Raw genomic sequence first — 18,500 nt, 5'->3', positions numbered from 1 at the left:
TTCCTTAAACATGTGTACCCTTGTGTCGGGGACCGAGGGTTCATCCTCAATATGCAACACATCCCTTATTGCCACAATCATACACTGAATGGTTTTAGTCACCCTAGGGTGCAATTTTACTTCGTCGTAGTCGACACTGGAATCGGAATCCGTGTCGGTAGTAGTGTCTTGTGTTAAGGGACACTTTTGAGACCCCGACGGGCCCTGTGAGTCGGTCCAATCCGAGGATTGACCCCCTGATGTCCCCCCTAATTCAGCCTTATCAAGCCTTTTATGTAAAGATGCCACACTTGCATTCAACATATGCCACATGTCCATCCAATCCGGAGTCGGCACAACCGACGGGGACACACCACTCATTTGCTCCACCTCCTCCTTGGAGAAGCCTTCCGGCTCAGACATGTCGACACGCACGTACCGACACCCCACACACACAGGGATTAACCTATAAGGGGACAAAACCCCAACCAGGCCCTAAGGAGAGACAGAGAGAGAGTATGCCAGCACACACCAGCGCTTAAAAACACTGGAAAAAATATGACCAGATAGCGCTTTTCTATATATAATATACCAATTCCCACTCACTGCATCGCTAATGTGCCCCCCTCCTCTTTTTTCCAGCCTGTGAAGTTCAGCAGGGGAGAGACCAGGGAGCCAGCGTTTTCCTCATGCAGCTTCTGTGGAGAAAATGGCGCTGGTTAGTGCTGAGGATCAAGCCCCGCCCACCCGACGGCGGGCTTCGGTCCTAGTGATTTTTCAAATAAAATGGCGGGGGATAATAGATTTACTGCCTCCGCAGCCTAATCAATCTACATGTGCCCAAATGTGAGGTTTATTGCTGCCCAAGGCGCCCCCCCCCTGCACCCTTCAGTGCTGCTCTGTGTGTGTGTGACTGGGAGCAATGGCGCGCAGCGCCTTACCTCATGAAGATCTGATGTCTTCTGCCGCCTAAGATGTCTTCTACCTTCTCATCCGGATTCTATCTTCGGCATCTGTGAGGACGGCGGCGCGGCTCCGGGACGAACCCCAGGTGAGACCTGTGTTCCGACTCCCTCTGGAGCTAATGGTGTCCAGTAGCCTTAGAAGCAGTGCCCAACTTGACAAGCCAGCTCTGCTTCTCTCTCCTCGGTCCCACGATGCAGGGAGCCTGTTGCCAACAGGACTCCCTGAAAATAAAAAACCTAACAAAATTCTTCTTCAACAGAAAACTCTGGAGAGCTCTCTGCAGTGCACCCATTCTCCTCTGGGCACAAGATCTAACTGAGGTCTGGAGGAGGGGCATAGAGGGAGGAGCCAGTGCACACCCATAGTCAAAGTTCTTTTTAGGTGCCCTATCTCCTGCGGAGCCCGTCTATACCCCATGGTCCTTACGGAGTCCCCAGCATCCTCTAGGACGTAAGAGAAATAAGATTTTACTTACCGGTAAATCTATTTCTCGTAGTCCGTCGTGGATGCTGGGCGCCCGTCCCAAGTGCGGACTTCTTCTGCAATACTTGTATATAGAAATTGCTGCAATAAGGGTTATGTTATAGTTGCATCAGGGTTGTACTGATGCTCTGTTGTTGTTCATACTAAGTTTATCACAAGTTATACGGTGTGATTGGTGTGGCTCGTATGTATCTTGCCCTGGATTACCAAAATCCTTTCCTTGTACTGTCAGCTCTTGCGGGCACAGTTTCTCTAACTGAGGTCTGGAGGAGGGGCATAGAGGGAGGAGCCAGAGCACACCAGAATCTAAATTCTTTCTTAAAGTGCCCATGTCTCCTGCGGAGCCCGTCTATTCCCCATGGTCCTTACGGAGTCCCCAGCATCCACTACGGACTACGAGAAATAGATTTACCGGTAAGTAAAATCTTATTATTTCTGTGCAGGATAAATACTGGCTGCTTTATTTTTACACTGCAAATTTGATTGCAGATTGAACACACCCCACCCAAATCTAACTCTCTCTGCACATGTTTTATCTGCCTCTCCTGCAGTGCACATGGTTTTGCCCAACTGCTAACAAAAGTCCTGCTGCGATCAACTTGGAATTACCCCCAATGCCCCTCCAAAAGCTGCCCATACTCCCTGGCTGTGGTGGTACATTTAGCATTGGTGGCATACAGATGCCCAGAGGTGTGATAAATGGAGACCTGTAATAGTTTAGAATTCTTGCCCATGTCCTTCCCCCATATAAAACTCCTCTAGCAGTATGCTCTATCTGCTCTATATACATTTACCACCTCGGAGTAACTAATAAATAAGATTGTTTCTACTGAAACCACCACATCCCCAAGAGAGTCTGGTCATGAAAGGGTCAAAGACCCGCAGTCATGAAAGGGTTAACCCGATGCCACGGAGAGCTGTTACAGAGACCTTCTGCAGAATGTCAGACCTGTAGTGCGCCCAGCTCTAACTGGCAGGTAGGTGCGGCTGCCCCAATCCCAGCCTCCCTGTGTGCGGGTAAGGGAAGATCTAACAATGACGGGACACACAACAAGAAGCACCAGCTCCAGGGCGGTGACATCACAGCAGCGTCAGGCGGAGCGAGCTGGAGTGGGCGTGCCTAACTTAAGAAAGAGTAGATCTGGAAGATGGGCGTGTTCATGAGCCATCAGCCACAGTGGGCGGTGCTGGCGGCGGCTGGGTGTGGCTAGCGGGAGAGGGAGTGACGCTGCGTGCTGTGGTTCCGCCCGCTGTCCGTGCTCTGCTGCGGGATACGGTGCAGGGGATTGAGGCGACCGGAAGGCGAATCCGTTCTGTGGTAGGTGACCGGCGGGAGCGCTGTGCTATGTGTGTGCGCGTGCTGCAATGTGTGTGTGGGTGGGAGAGGCGGGGCGCCCCGGTGCCCGAGGCGGTGACAGGTTCCTGGCCCCGGGGATGGAGGTGAGAGATCACAGATCAGGGCAGGCAGCAGCAGCATATATAGGCACGCACACCTGTCATGTCTGCATAGCCGGTGCCCGGTCATCAGCCGCTGCCCGCATTGTTTATTGTGTGCTCATTGCTGCATGTTGAGGATTTACCTGTTATCTCCAGCACTGGTCCATGTATGGTCTCATACTGTATCCTCTGCTGACCGGACTGCTCTGTGTATGGTCTGATCACATAGATCTACTGACCGGACTGCTGCATATATTATATATGGTCCGTACTGCTACATATATTATATACTGACCGTACTGCTGCATATATTATATATGGTCCGTACTGCTGCATGTATTATATACTGACAATACGGCTGCATGTATTATATACTGAGTGGACTGTTGCATATATTATATTATGGTCCATACTGCTGCATATATTCTATGAGTTGACTGCTGCATGTATTGTATACTGACAGTACTGCTGCATGTATTGTAAACAGACCATATTGCTGCATATATTATATTCTGACCGTACTGCTACGTATATTATATACTGACCATACTGCATATATTATATATGGTCCGTACTGCTGCATATGTTATATACTGACTGTACTGCACCATGTGCATGTATTGTATACTGACCGTACTGCTGCATGTATATATTATATACTGACTGTACTGCTGCATATATTATATATGGTCCGTACTGCTGCATATATTATATACTGAGTGGACTGCTGCATGTATTATATACTGACCATATTGCTGCATATATTTTATTCTGACCGTACTGCTACGTATATTATATACTGACCATACTGCTGCATATATTATATATGGTCCGTACTGCTGCATATGTTATCTACTGACCGTACTGCTGCATGTGCATGTATTGTATACTGACCGTACTGCAGAATGTAATGTATACTGACTGTACTGCTGCATGTATTGTATACTCACCGTACTGCTGCATGTATTGTATACTGACAGTACTGCTGCATATATTATATACTGACCATATTGCTGCATATATTATATTCTGGCCGTACTGCTGCATATATTATATTCTGGCCGTACTGCTGCATATATTATATACTGACGTACTGCAGCATATATTATATATGGTTCGTACTGCTGCATATATTATATACTGAGTGGACTGCTACATGTATTATATACTGACCAGACTGCTGCGTGTATTATGTACTGACCAGACTGCTGCGTATATTATATACTGACCAGACTGCTGCTTATATTATATACTGACCTTGCTACCGCGTATATTATATACTGACTGGACTGCTGCATATATTATCTACTAACCGGACTGCTGCATATATTATATTCTGACTGTACTGCTGCATATATTATATACTGACCCTACTGCTGCGTATATTATATACTGACCTGACTGCTGCGTATATTATCTACTAACCGTACTGCTGCATATATTATATACTGACTGGACTGCTGCATGTACTGTATTATATACTACCATACTGCTGCATGTATAGTGTGATTATTAATCACTGTTTATACTTTCTACTGATCTATAGTGTGATTCTATAATGACTGTACAGCTGCATATATCATTTACTGGCCGTACATGTCATTTAGCGACTGGACTGCTGCATGTATAGCCCTATAGATTGTAAGCTTGTGAGCAGGGCCTTCCTACCTCTATGTCTGTCTGTTTTTGCCCAGTTTTGTTCTATAACTGTTCTAATTGTAAAGTGCAACGGAATATGCTGCGCTATATAAGAAACTGCTAATAAATAAATGTACAGTGTGATTATATCTAATGATTGGACTGCTGCATATATATACCTTCTGACCGGACTGGTTTGTGTATGGTCTGATCTATCCCTATTGACCGCACTGGTCCATGTATGATGGTCTGCTCTATCCCTACTGACGGCACTGGTCCATGTATGATGGTCTGCTCTATCCCTACTGTCCGCACTGGTCCATGTATGGTGGCCTGATCTATCTCTAATGACTGCAATGGTTCATGTATGGTCTGATATATTCTTACTGACTATCCCTACTGACTATTTAATGTATGGTGATCTGATCTATTTCTACTGACTGGACTGGTTCAGGTATGGTCTGATCTATCCCTACTGACCAGGCTTGTTCATGTATGGTGGCTGATCTATCCATACTGACCAGTCTGGTCCATGTATAGTGGTCTCTGATCCATCCCTATTGGCAAGACTGGTCCATGTATGGTAGCCTGATCTATCTCTAATGACTGCAATGGTTCATGTATGGTCTGATATATTCTTACTGACTATCATTACTGACTATTTAATGTATGGTGATCTGATCTATTTCTATTGACTGGACTGGTTCATGTATTATATATGATTCGATATACCTCTACTGACCAGATTTGATTTACTCTCCTCTGTTTGGATTGGTCTGTACTTGGTCTAATTTTATCTTTGCTGACAAGACAGCTATATGTATGACTACTAGTAACTTTGCCCATTGGATATTATAGAATATTTCTAGCTACTGGTATCCTACATGTAAACACTAGCCATTTCTCTACCTCTCTATGGACTGGCACATGCAAATACTGGCAATTTCTCTACCCACTTGTGAACGGTACCTGTACTGTAAATACTGGCCATTTCTGTCCCTCTGTAGTGACTGGTGCATGTACAGTAAACTCTGGCCATTTTTGTGTCTGTCAGATGACTGATATATACCACTGTTGGCAGCATTTTTACATCTCTACTGACTGATTTAGTACCTGCTGTGTAATTCTGTATGTCTAGATCACAGGTTCTCAAACTCGGTCCTCAGGACCCCACACAGTGCATGTTTTGCAGGTCTCCTCACAGAATCACAAGTGACATAATTAGCTCCACCTGTGGACCTTTTAAAATGTGTCAGTGAGTAATTAATACACCTGTGCACCTGCTGGGTTACCTGCAAAACATGCACTGTGTGGGGTCCTGAGGACCGAGTTTGAGAACCACTGGTCTAGATAAATTTCCAATTACTTAGCATTTTTGTATAGTAGTTTTTTTGCATTTTGTATCTGAAATTTGAAGTTTAACATTATATATTATAAATTTATAATTGTTATAACTGGATGCAGCTCCCCTTTTATACAGTACAAATCTCAATGTCTTGACCAGTATTTTCTACACAGACACCTGCATCTTCCCCTAAAATCCCCTGTTGTGATTCTGGGTGCATACCTGGTTTGTCTTGTGCAATTCTGTATGTGTTCAGTCATTGGGGCTTATTGCACATGTCTGTATATTATTTGACATCTATTTATTGTCAACACATGTTGCATTGTCTGACTAAATCTAATATTTCTTTCTGCATTTGTAGAATGCTGCTTAATGTGATTGCAGGGAACAGGCATGAATTATTTACATTCAGAATGTGCGCCTCCATGTTCCTGAATATTTTCTTCTCTCTGTTAACATGCACTATTATAATCCTCCATGGTGATTGAAGAGGCAATGTATTGCAATTGGCACACAAGCAGCTTGTGGGATGTTCTTAAGAGCTTCATTAACAACTACAGTACAGCCACTTTTACTTTAGTTTGTGCTCTGACAAGCGTACAGAAACACCATGGCATTTTCTGTCTGTGCATTAGTGGCTGATGTACTGATACAGTGGCCATGCATGTTTGCTGTGTATTTCCTTGCTAAGTGGCAGGGGCTGGGTGTGTGTGTGTGGCCGCCTCACTGCTTTGCTCTGGGGATAACCTCTGCTCTCTTGAGACACCAGTCCACAATATTATTTACCAGCTGCACTTGTTGCGTGCATAAGTGGCAGCCAGACTCCCACCACAAGCTAGTGTTCATTCTGGCACCCTGCACCTGTCACAACCCGTGCAGATTCTCTTTCCTGCCTGGGGTATCGCTCTTTGCTCTGGTGCTTCTAGCACACTCTGATCTTTATCTCATACAGAGATATACTAGAATGAACACTAACAAACCCTGTTACATGTCACTCTTTTGGCGTCTGTCATTCATGTATTTTAAGAATGTTCACACATTACACAGATTAAATAACACCTTGCCTTACTCTATTTTGATACTTTGTTTTGGAGCATAGGAAGATATGCATTATGGCAATACTCCATTGGACCATTACTTACCAGTGTGTTCTGCCCTTGAAACATGCATCAGCTTATCTATCCATTTATATATAAAAATGGATATATGTATGTTTCAGCATAACTCTGGAATGCATGGAGCAGTTTACACCAAACTTGGTACACATATGTCTTACAATCTGTGGGGGTGGGAAGAGGGTGACATGTAAAAATCCATAGTTTCGGGGTCGCTGAGATGAATAGTGACACTCCCGATGCCGTTTAAGACCAAGATCAGCCCCCATCAGCATGGGGGGTGGGAAGGGGTGAAAAATAAAATGTCCATAATGACCGACATTGGTGTCAAATCCATAGTTTTCGGGGTCTCTAAACTGATCGCATTTTGAAAATTGATATGTTCCTCAGATTGTCCGTTAACAAATAGGCTATGTATCTTCATGCTAATTCCTTTAGGGGTTGGGTAGTGAACTTAAACTTTAAGAATAAATCTCCCATAAGGGGATGAAAAGGGGTTTACATAATGACGTCATTACTGATGCGTGGCTTGGGTTGCGTGAACGATAACGCCCATAGGATAAGATCGTATCAAAATTTGGATTGCGCCTCCAGTGTGTAGATAAAATTACAAAGCGGTCCTGTCACTTTTTTTTTACTGTATTTGCTAAGGGTGCTCCTCGGGTAACGCTAAGAACCATGGATTAATATTTACTTACATTAAGACATTTCAAATTTTACAATAGATTTACCAACCCGTGAAAATCAGAAACTCCCGTACAAAGAACGGGTAAAACAGCCAGTATTGTAATAAGCGAGTGGACCAGTATCCAACATCACATTGTTTGAGGTGGTGTTAGTGATACGTGTGCTGGGGGCTTGGCCTTTCCTTCTCTTCCACACATGGATGTGCTGTTTATGTGTTAGTATGTGTCAGGCTGTATGCTCTAGGGGTGGGCAGCATGATATTTTTCATTTATGTACATGAGAGAAATACACTTCTGCATATGAGTGTTACTGTCAGCAGTATGGAATGTTACAACACAGTTTATAACCTGTTATTGTATCATCACCAGCATATATAGTGATTGTGGGCTCACTCTTTGATTATCTGGCTCTCCAAGACATCCACAGCACTTGGAAGAGGCAATTTCTCAGGCCAGAAAGGTTATATGTGCTTTTTCCTAATCGCTGATATATACTTATGGTGATAAAGTCTATTGGGTAAGTCTGCAATATAATGCCGACTTTTTTTTTTTCTTCGTATAAAGACTGTAAGTAAAATCTATATCTACAAAACGTATTGATCAGCATGTTAGGGCATAAGCTGTATATTTAAATGATGACTACGTGCTCTGTCAATTGTTCTAAAGCAGTTATTACTGGAAGGGAAAGACAAGCATATAGCTCCAATACATACGTGCATTGCAGTAGCTAGTGCTGAAATAATTGTATTTATTTTTGTGATCCATCTGTGCACGATGGTAGTAAATGCATCTGCAGCCGTGGGACAGAATCACCCAGATCAGTGTTTCCTCCTCACATCTGCTGCCAGTTTTCTTCCATCAAAGATCAGTTCTCTGTAACAGCCCCTCTGAGCATTGGTACAGAGAAGGCCACAAGAGAAACAATTGATCCTATTTATGCAGCTCCAACATGTCTCAGTGCTGTACAATCAGTTCTTATAAGGTACAATCTGTAACTAATGACATATTGTACCAGCAATGCATTCCCATCCAGTGGAGAACTTCCACCACTTCTGCAGTCATTGAAATGCAGCTCCCATCGTTCGTCTTTATACAGTGGCTGATGAGGGTAGCTGGTAAACCAATTGCTTTTAGTTTCCCACCTGAAATAAAATCTCCACATTATACTGTGACTGAGAGGTCATTTTGTAAATTCCTTGTCAGCGCAGACGCTTTCTTGTATTTCAGCACTCCTTCCCCGTTGTCAGTGCGGTAAGATACTACAGATTTACTGCATCCTCCGTGTGCCGCTAAACTAACAGCCCATGATTAGATCTTTAGATCTTGAAAATATTATTTCAGATGGACATCTCCTTTTAAAGGGCATGCCAATTTTACAGGGAATTTTGCATTATTCTTACTCTCTATTTATCACTATTAAACTGTACAGGGATGGGGGGGTGGGCACGGACAGAATTTAATTCTCCTACTACCGTTCAGTGGGGATACGGTCATTAGGTCGACAGTCATTAGGTCGACCATTATTGGTTGATATTCATTAGGTCGACAGGGTCATTAAGTCGACACGTACTAGGTCGACGGGTCAAAAGGCCGACATGGTTTTAAAAAATAAATAAATTAAATTTTTGGACTTTTTCATACTTTACGATCCACGTGGACTACAATTGGGAATAGTAACCTTTGCCGAGCGCAGCGATAACGGAGCGAGGCACCTTGCCCAAAGCATGGCGAGCAGACACGGTGCACTAATTGGGGTTCCCCGTCACTTTACGAAGAAAACAACACCAAAAAAAGTAAAAAAAACCCTCATGTCGACCTTTTAACCTGTCGACCTAGTACATGTTGACCTAATGACCATGTCAACCTAGTGACTCTGTCGACCTAATGCATGTCGACCAATAGTGGTCGACCTAATGACTGTCGACCCATACCCGTTCAGTGCTGATGCCACGGACGTTAGTGTTTGTCACTGTACTTGAACATCTAGTGTATGGATTCTCTAAATAGAATATAATAGTCTACTTTCCGCTTAAAAAAATAAATAAATCTGAAAACTCGTCTTAAAATCTCGCTGTTACCAGCATATTCCATTATCTGCATAAGTAGCGCATCCGTTATTCGACATTTCCTATGTGACTGTGTCCTTTATTATAAAGCCGAGAGAAGAACACAGGGAGTCTGGTTATTCTAATTGTGCAGCCATTTGCTAAGTCATAATGACATTTACTAAAACAGGAATACAAGCTGCTCTGTTGTCAAACATTAGAATGTTTTTGTAACACTGTAATTATTGTTTTATCACAAATTACAGCAGGAAAACCCTCTGCTTTGGTCCTATGTAATGTCGCCCACTCGGTTTATTAATTTCTTTCAGGATGCGTCAGATTAGATCATGCTTATTGCGAGTTGTGCCCAAGTTCCATTCATAAATAAATAAAACGTAGAGTCATTAGCCGATCCACTGTGACCTGGCGGTGTCTCGCTGTGAAAATGGGTTCATATTGAAAGCTGGAGTTTCCATTGTTTTCTTAAGCAAATTTTATGACAACAATTATGCTCCGATTAGACTTTGTTATTGTTTGAGTGTCTGGCTGTGATTTATCCATTTGTGCAGTGTGTTGGCAGGCATGGCTGTGTGACTGGGGAGTGCGGTTATCTCTGCACCACCAGGTGATGAGAATGTAGTCTGACCTCTGGGACTGTGTAGCACCACTTCATTATTATGGGTGGCAGTAAAATATTTGTATAGCGCACGCATTTTCCGCAGCGCTTTACAGAGACTATTTAGCCATTTACATCAATCCCTGCCCCAGTGGAGCTTACGATGTATATTCCCTACCACATGCACACACATTCACGCTAGGGTTAATTTTGTTACGAGCCAGTTAACTTACCAGTATATTTTTGGATTGTGAGAGGAAACCGGAGTACCCGGAGGAGACTATACAAACTCAATGGGGAGACTATACAAACTCCACCTCGTTAGGACCATGGTGACCTCAAGTGCTGTGAGGCAGTAATGCTATCCATTACGCCGTCTGTGCTGCCCATATACTGTATGTTTTGAATTTTACAATCTTTTCAAAAAGAAAATGTTCTTCCTATTGTAACACTGTAGGGGTGCAAGGTGCCTTTTCCTGGGGAATATGGCAGCACGCAGCAGCTGAGGAACAACACAAGTCCAGTTTCTGGTACAACTGACCCCGGCCAGTTTTATTGAAACAGAAAATAAAACAAACCCCAAAATAAAAATACCTTGCCTGTCCGGCACTAACTAAACATAAGATGTTCCTAACTGTCACTAAACAAAACACAGAGTTCTTCAGTACATACTGTATAGCTTACTTGCATCAGAAAGCGTGTCTCTCACACACAGATCCTGCAGCCTTCCCAGGCAGTCTCCCCATACTAATCAGGTTAGAAGCACTATATCACTCTTACACAGCTGAAACCCTGATTAGCCCTCTGTGAGGCCAAAGACCCGAACTGGGCCCAATGTCTAGAACTCGCCTTATCTCTCTCTCAGAGCCTTTACCCAGCTTTTACAGCAAACTGAAAAGGTTCAGACAAAACAAAAAGCATTTTTCCTAGAAGTTAACATTTTCTAAAACATGTAAGACAAGAACCTGGGACAAATATACCTGCCCTCAAACACTATCCCAGTGTTCTTGTCACATATCCCCCTCCCCTGTTTCGACCAAGGGGCCGGAACACTTGTAGCCCCCAAACAGAAGATGCGAGACAATGCATCTGCGTTGGCCAATTGTGTTCCCGGTCTATGTTCGACAGTAAACTTAAAGTCCTGCAACGCTAGAAACCATCTAGTTACACGAGCATTCTTGCCTCTATTTACATACATCCATTTTAAAGGGGCATGGTCTGTCACTAGTAGAGATGAGCGCCTGAAATTTTTCGGGTTTTGTGTTTTGGTTTTGGGTTCGGTTCCGCGGCCGTGTTTTGGGTTCGAACGCGTTTTGGCAAAACCTCACCGAATTATTTTTGTCGGATTCGGGTGTGTTTTGGATTCGGGTGTTTTTTTCCAAAAACACTAAAAAACAGCTTAAATCATAGAATTTGGGGGTCATTTTGATCCCAAAGTATTATTAACCTCAAAAACCATAATTTACACTCATTTTCAGTCTATTCTGAATACCTCACACCTCACAATATTTTTAGTCCTAAAATTTGCACCGAGGTCGCTGTGTGAGTAAGATAAGCGACCCTAGTGGCCGACACAAACACCGGGCCCATCTAGGAGTGGCACTGCAGTGTCACGCAGGATGTCCCTTCCAAAAAACCCTCCCCAAACAGCACATGACGCAAAGAAAAAAAGAGGCGCAATGAGGTAGCTGTGTGAGTAAGATTAGCGACCCTAGTGGCCGACACAAACACCGGGCCCATCTAGGAGTGGCACTGCAGTGTCACGCAGGATGGCCCTTCCAAAAAACCCTCCCCAAACAGCACATGACGCAAAGAAAAAAAGAGGCGCAATGAGGTAGCTGTGTGAGTAAGATTAGCGACCCTAGTGGCCGACACAAACACCGGGCCCATCTAGGAGTGGCACTGCAGTGTCACGCAGGATGTCCCTTCCAAAAAACCCTCCCCAAACAGCACATGACGCAAAGAAAAAAAGAGGCGCAATGAGGTAGCTGTGTGAGTAAGATTAGCGACCCTAGTGGCCGACACAAACACCGGGCCCATCTAGGAGTGGCACTGCAGTGTCACGCAGGATGTCCCTTCCAAAAAACCCTCCCCAAACAGCACATGACGCAAAGAAAAAAAGAGGCGCAATGAGGTAGCTGTGTGAGTAAGATTAGCGACCCTAGTGGCCGACACAAACACCGGGCCCATCTAGGAGTGGCACTGCAGTGTCACGCAGGATGTCCCTTCCAAAAAACCCTCCCCAAACAGCACATGACGCAAAGAAAAAAAGAGGCGCAATGAGGTAGCTGTGTGAGTAAGATTAGCGACCCTAGTGGCCGACACAAACACCGGGCACATCTAGGAGTGGCACTGCAGTGTCACGCAGGATGTCCCTTCCAAAAAACCCTCCCCAAACAGCACATGACGCAAAGAAAAAAAGAGGCGCAATGAGGTAGCTGTGTGAGTAAGATTAGCGACCCTAGTGGCCGACACAAACACCGGGCCCATCTAGGAGTGGCACTGCAGTGTCACGCAGGATGTCCCTTCCAAAAAACCCTCCCCAATCAGCACATGATGCAAAGAAAAAGAAAAGAAAAAAGAGGTGCAAGATGGAATTGTCCTTGGGCCCTCCCACCCACCCTTATGTTGTATAAACAAAACAGGACATGCACACTTTAACCAACCCATCATTTCAGTGACAGGGTCTGCCACACGACTGTGACTGATATGACGGGTTGGTTTGGACCCCCCCCCAAAAAGAAGCAATTAATCTCTCCTTGCACAAACTGGCTCTACAGAGGCAAGATGTCCACCTCATCTTCACCCTCCGATATATCACCGTGTACATCCCCCTCCTCACAGATTATCAATTCGTCCCCACTGGAATCCACCATCTCAGCTCCCTGTGTACTTTGTGGAGGCAATTGCTGCTGGTCAATGTCTCCGCGGAGGAATTGATTATAATTCATTTTAATGAACATCATCTTCTCCACATTTTCTGGATGTAACCTCGTACGCCGATTGCTGACAAGGTGAGCGGCGGCACTAAACACTCTTTCGGAGTACACACTTGTGGGAGGGCAACTTAGGTAGAATAAAGCCAGTTTGTGCAAGGGCCTCCAAATTGCCTCTTTTTCCTGCCAGTATAAGTACGGACTGTGTGACGTGCCTACTTGGATGCGGTCACTCATATAATCCTCCACCATTCTATCAATGTTGAGAGAATCATATGCAGTGACAGTAGACGACATGTCCGTAATCGTTGTCAGGTCCTTCAGTCCGGACCAGATGTCAGCATCAGCAGTCGCTCCAGACTGCCCTGCATCACCGCCAGCGGGTGGGCTCGGAATTCTGAGCCTTTTCCTCGCACCCCCAGTTGCGGGAGAATGTGAAGGAGGAGATGTTGACAGGTCGCGTTCCGCTTGACTTGACAATTTTGTCACCAGCAGGTCTTTCAACCCCAGCAGACCTGTGTCTGCCGGAAAGAGAGATCCAAGGTAGGCTTTAAATCTAGGATCGAGCACGGTGGCCAAAATGTAGTGCTCTGATTTCAACAGATTGACCACCCGTGAATCCTTGTTAAGCGAATTAAGGGCTGCATCCACAAGTCCCACATGCCTAGCGGAATCGCTCCCTTTTAGCTCCTTCTTCAATGCCTCCAGCTTCTTCTGCAAAAGCCTGATGAGGGGAATGACCTGACTCAGGCTGGCAGTGTCTGAACTGACTTCACGTGTGGCAAGTTCAAAGGGCATCAGAACCTTGCACAACGTTGAAATCATTCTCCACTGCACTTGAGACAGGTGCATTCCACCTACTATATCGTGCTCAATTGTATAGGCTTGAATGGCCTTTTGCTGCTCCTCCAACCTCTGAAGCATATAGAGGGTTGAATTCCACCTCGTTACCACTTCTTGCTTCAGATGATGGCAGGGCAGGTTCAGTAGTTTTTGGTGGTGCTCCAGTCTTCTGTACGTGGTGCCTGTACGCCGAAAGTGTCCCGCAATTTTTCTGGCCACCGACGGCATCTCTTGCACGCCCCTGTCGTTTTTAAAAAAATTCTGCACCACCAAATTCAAGGTATGTGCAAAACATGGGACGTGCTGGAATTTGCCCATATTTAATGCACACACAATATTGCTGGCGTTGTCCGATGCCACAAATCCACAGGAGAGTCCAATTGGGGTAAGCCATTCCGCGATGATCTTCCTCAGTTGCCGTAAGAGGTTTTCAGCTGTGTGCGTATTCTGGAAAGCGGTGATACAAAGCGTAGCCTGCCTAGGAAAGAGTTGGCGTTTGCGAGATGCTGCTACTGGTGCCGCCGCTGCTGTTCTTGCGGCGGGAGTCCATACATCTACCCAGTGGGCTGTCACAGTCATATAGTCCTGACCCTGCCCTGCTCCACTTGTCCACATGTCCGTGGTTAAGTGGACATTGGGTACAACTGCATTTTTTAGGAGACTGGTGAGTCTTTTTCTGACGTCCGTGTACATTCTCGGTATCGCCTGCCTAGAGAAGTGGAACCTAGATGGTATTTGGTAACGGGGGCACACTGCCTCAATAAATTGTCTAGTTCCCTGTGAACTAACGGCGGATACCGGACGCACGTCTAACACCAACATAGTTGTCAAGGACTCAGTTATCCGCTTTGCAGTAGGATGACTGCTGTGATATTTCATCTTCCTCGCAAAGGACTGTTGAACAGTCAATTGCTTACTGGAAGTAGTACAAGTGGGCTTACGACTTCCCCTCTGGGATGACCATCGACTCCCAGCGGCAACAACAGCAGCGCCAGCAGCAGTAGGCGTTACACGCAAGGATGCATCGGAGGAATCCCAGGCAGGAGAGGACTCGTCAGACTTGCCAGTGACATGGCCTGCAGGACTATTGGCATTCCTGGGGAAGGAGGAAATTGACACTGAGGGAGTTGGTGGGGTGGTTTGCGTGAGCTTGGTTACAAGAGGAAGGGATTTACTGGTCAGTGGACTGCTTCCGCTGTCACCCAAAGTTTTTGAACTTGTCACTGACTTATTATGAATGCGCTGCAGGCGACGTATAAGGGAGGATGTTCCGAGGTGGTTAACGTCCTTACCCCTACTTATTACAGCTTGACAAAGGGAACACACGGCTTGACACCTGTTGTCCGCATTTCTGGTGAAATACCTCCACACCGAAGAGCTGATTTTTTTGGTATTTTCACCTGGCATGTCAACGGCCATATTCCTCCCACGGACAACAGGTGTCTCCCCGGGTGCCTGACTTAAACAAACCACCTCACCATCAGAATCCTCCTGGTCAATTTCCTCCCCAGCGCCAGCAACACCCATATCCTCCTCATCCTGGTGTACTTCAACACTGACATCTTCAATCTGACTATCAGGAACTGGACTGCGGGTGCTCCTTCCAGCACTTGCAGGGGGCGTGCAAATGGTGGAAGGCGCATGCTCTTCACGTCCAGTGTTGGGAAGGTCAGGCATCGCAACCGACACAATTTGGACTCTCCTTGTGGATTTGGGATTTCAAAGAACGCACAGTTCTTTGCGGTGCTTTTGCCAGCTTGAGTCTTTTCAGTTTTCTAGCGAGAGGCTGAGTGCTTCCATCCTCATGTGAAGCTGAACCACTAGCCATGAACATAGGCCAGGGCCTCAGCCGTTCCTTGCCACTCCGTGTGGTAAATGGCATATTGGCAAGTTTACGCTTCTCCTCCGACAATTTTATTTTAGGTTTTGGAGTCCTTTTTTTACTGATATTTGGTGTTTTGGTTTTGACATGCTCTGTACTATGCCATTGGGCATCGGCCTTGGCAGACGACGTTGCTGGCATTTCATCGTCTCGGCCATGACTAGTGGCAGCAGCTTCAGCACGAGGTGGAAGTGGATCTTGATCTTTCCCTAATTTTGGAACCTCAACATTTTTGTTCTCCATATTTTAATAGGCACAACTAAAAGGCACCTCAGGTAAACAATGGAGATGGATGGATTGGATACTAGTATACAATTATGGACGGGCTGCCGAGTGCCGACACAGAGGTAGCCACAGCCGTGAACTACCGCACTGTACTGTCTGCTGCTAATATATAGACTGGTTGATAAAGAGATAGTATACTCGTAACTAGTATGTATGTATAAAGAGAAAAAAAAACCACGGTTAGGTGGTATATACAATTATGGACGGGCTGCCGGGTGCCGACACAGAGGTAGCTACAGCCGTGAACTACCGCACTGTACTGTGTCTGCTGCTAATATATAGACTGGTTGATAAAGAGATAGTATACTCGTAACTAGTATGTATGTATAAAGAAAGAAAAAAAAAACCACGGTTAGGTGGTATATACAATTATGGACGGGCTGCCGAGTGCCGACACAGAGGTAGCCACAGCCGTGAACTACCGCACTGTACTGTGTCTGCTGCTAATATATAGACTGGTTGATAAAGAGATAGTATACTCGTAACTAGTATGTATGTATAAAGAAAGAAAAAAAAAACCACGGTTAGGTCACTGGTATATACAATTATGGACGGGCTGCCGAGTGCCGACACAGAGGTAGCCACAGCCGTGAACTACCGCACTGTACTGTGTCTGCTGCTAATATATAGACTGGTTGATAAAGAGATAGTATACTCGTAACTAGTATGTATGTATAAAGAAAGAAAAAAAAACCACGGTTAGGTGGTATATACAATTATGGACGGGCTGCCGAGTGCCGACACAGAGGTAGCCACAGCCGTGAACTACCGCACTGTACTGTGTCTGCTGCTAATATATAGACTGGTTGATAAAGAGATAGTATACTCGTAACTAGTATGTATGTATAAAGAAAGAAAAAAAAACCACGGTTAGGTGGTATATACAATTATGGACGGGCTGCCGAGTGCCGACACAGAGGTAGCCACAGCCGTGAACTACCGCACTGTACTGTGTCTGCTGCTAATATATAGACTGGTTGATAAAGAGATAGTATACTCGTAACTAGTATGTATGTATAAAGAAAGAAAAAAAAACCACGGTTAGGTCACTGGTATATACAATTATGGACGGGCTGCCGAGTGCCGACACAGAGGTAGCCACAGCCGTGAACTACCGCACTGTACTGTGTCTGCTGCTAATATATAGACTGGTTGATAAAGAGATAGTATACTCGTAACTAGTATGTATGTATAAAGAAAGAAAAAAAAAACCACGGTTAGGTGGTATATACAATTATGTACGGGCTGCCGAGTGCCGACACAGAGGTAGCCACAGCCGTGAACTACCGCACTGTACTGTGTCTGCTGCTAATATATAGACTGGTTGATAAAGAGATAGTATACTCGTAACTAGTATGTATGTATAAAGAAAGAAAAAAAAAACCACGGTTAGGTCACTGGTATATACAATTATGGACGGGCTGCCGAGTGCCGACACAGAGGTAGCCACAGCCGTGAACTACCGCACTGTACTGTGTCTGCTGCTAATATATAGACTGGTTGATAAAGAGATAGTATACTCGTAACTAGTATGTATGTATAAAGAAAGAAAAAAAAACCACGGTTAGGTCACTGGTATATACAATTATGGACGGGCTGCCGAGTGCCGACACAGAGGTAGCCACAGCCGTGAACTACCGCACTGTACTGTGTCTGCTGCTAATATATAGACTGGTTGATAAAGAGATAGTATACTCGTAACTAGTATGTATGTATAAAGAAAGAAAAAAAAAACCACGGTTAGGTCACTGGTATATACAATTATGGACGGGCTGCCGAGTGCCGACACAGAGGTAGCCACAGCCGTGAACTACCGCACTGTACTGTGTCTGCTGCTAATATATAGACTGGTTGATAAAGAGATAGTATACTCGTAACTAGTATGTATGTATAAAGAAAGAAAAAAAAACCACGGTTAGGTGGTATATACAATTATGGACGGGCTGCCGAGTGCCGACACAGAGGTAGCCACAGCCGTGAACTACCGCACTGTACTGTGTCTGCTGCTAATATAGACTGGTTGATAAAGAGATAGTATACTACTAATATTATATACTGGTGGTCAGGTCACTAGTCACACTGGCAGTGGCACTCCTGCAGCAAAAGTGTGCACTGTTTAATTTTAATATAATATTATGTACTCCTGGCTCCTGCTATAACCTATAACTGGCACTGCAGTAGTGCTCCCCAGTCTCCCCCACAATTATAAGCTGTGTGAGCTGAGCAGTCAGACAGATATATAAT

At 44.9% G+C, this 18,500-nt stretch overlaps 1 protein-coding gene across 3 annotated transcripts in view; it reads left to right on the top strand.

The window, feature by feature from the left end:
* Positions 1-2,592: 2,592 nt before the first annotated feature.
* The window catches only part of MPP7 (MAGUK p55 scaffold protein 7), a 681,636-nt gene continuing 665,728 nt past the window's right edge, over positions 2,593-18,500 (top strand). The window contains exon 1 of one of the 3 annotated variants that reach the window (XM_063922017.1): positions 2,593-2,746. The gene's annotated coding sequence lies outside the window, so the exon portion shown is untranslated. Of the gene's footprint in view, positions 2,747-2,848; positions 2,869-3,054; positions 3,130-18,500 lie in introns of those variants that run through there. The other 2 variants (XM_063922018.1, XM_063922019.1) reach the window with 2 other exon arrangements.

This window comes from Pseudophryne corroboree, chromosome 5, assembly GCF_028390025.1.
Source record: "Pseudophryne corroboree isolate aPseCor3 chromosome 5, aPseCor3.hap2, whole genome shotgun sequence".
Lineage (NCBI taxonomy): Eukaryota > Metazoa > Chordata > Amphibia > Anura > Myobatrachidae > Pseudophryne > Pseudophryne corroboree.
Note: the sequence above shows the minus strand (reverse complement) of the source record. Positions and strands in the feature narration are given on the sequence as shown.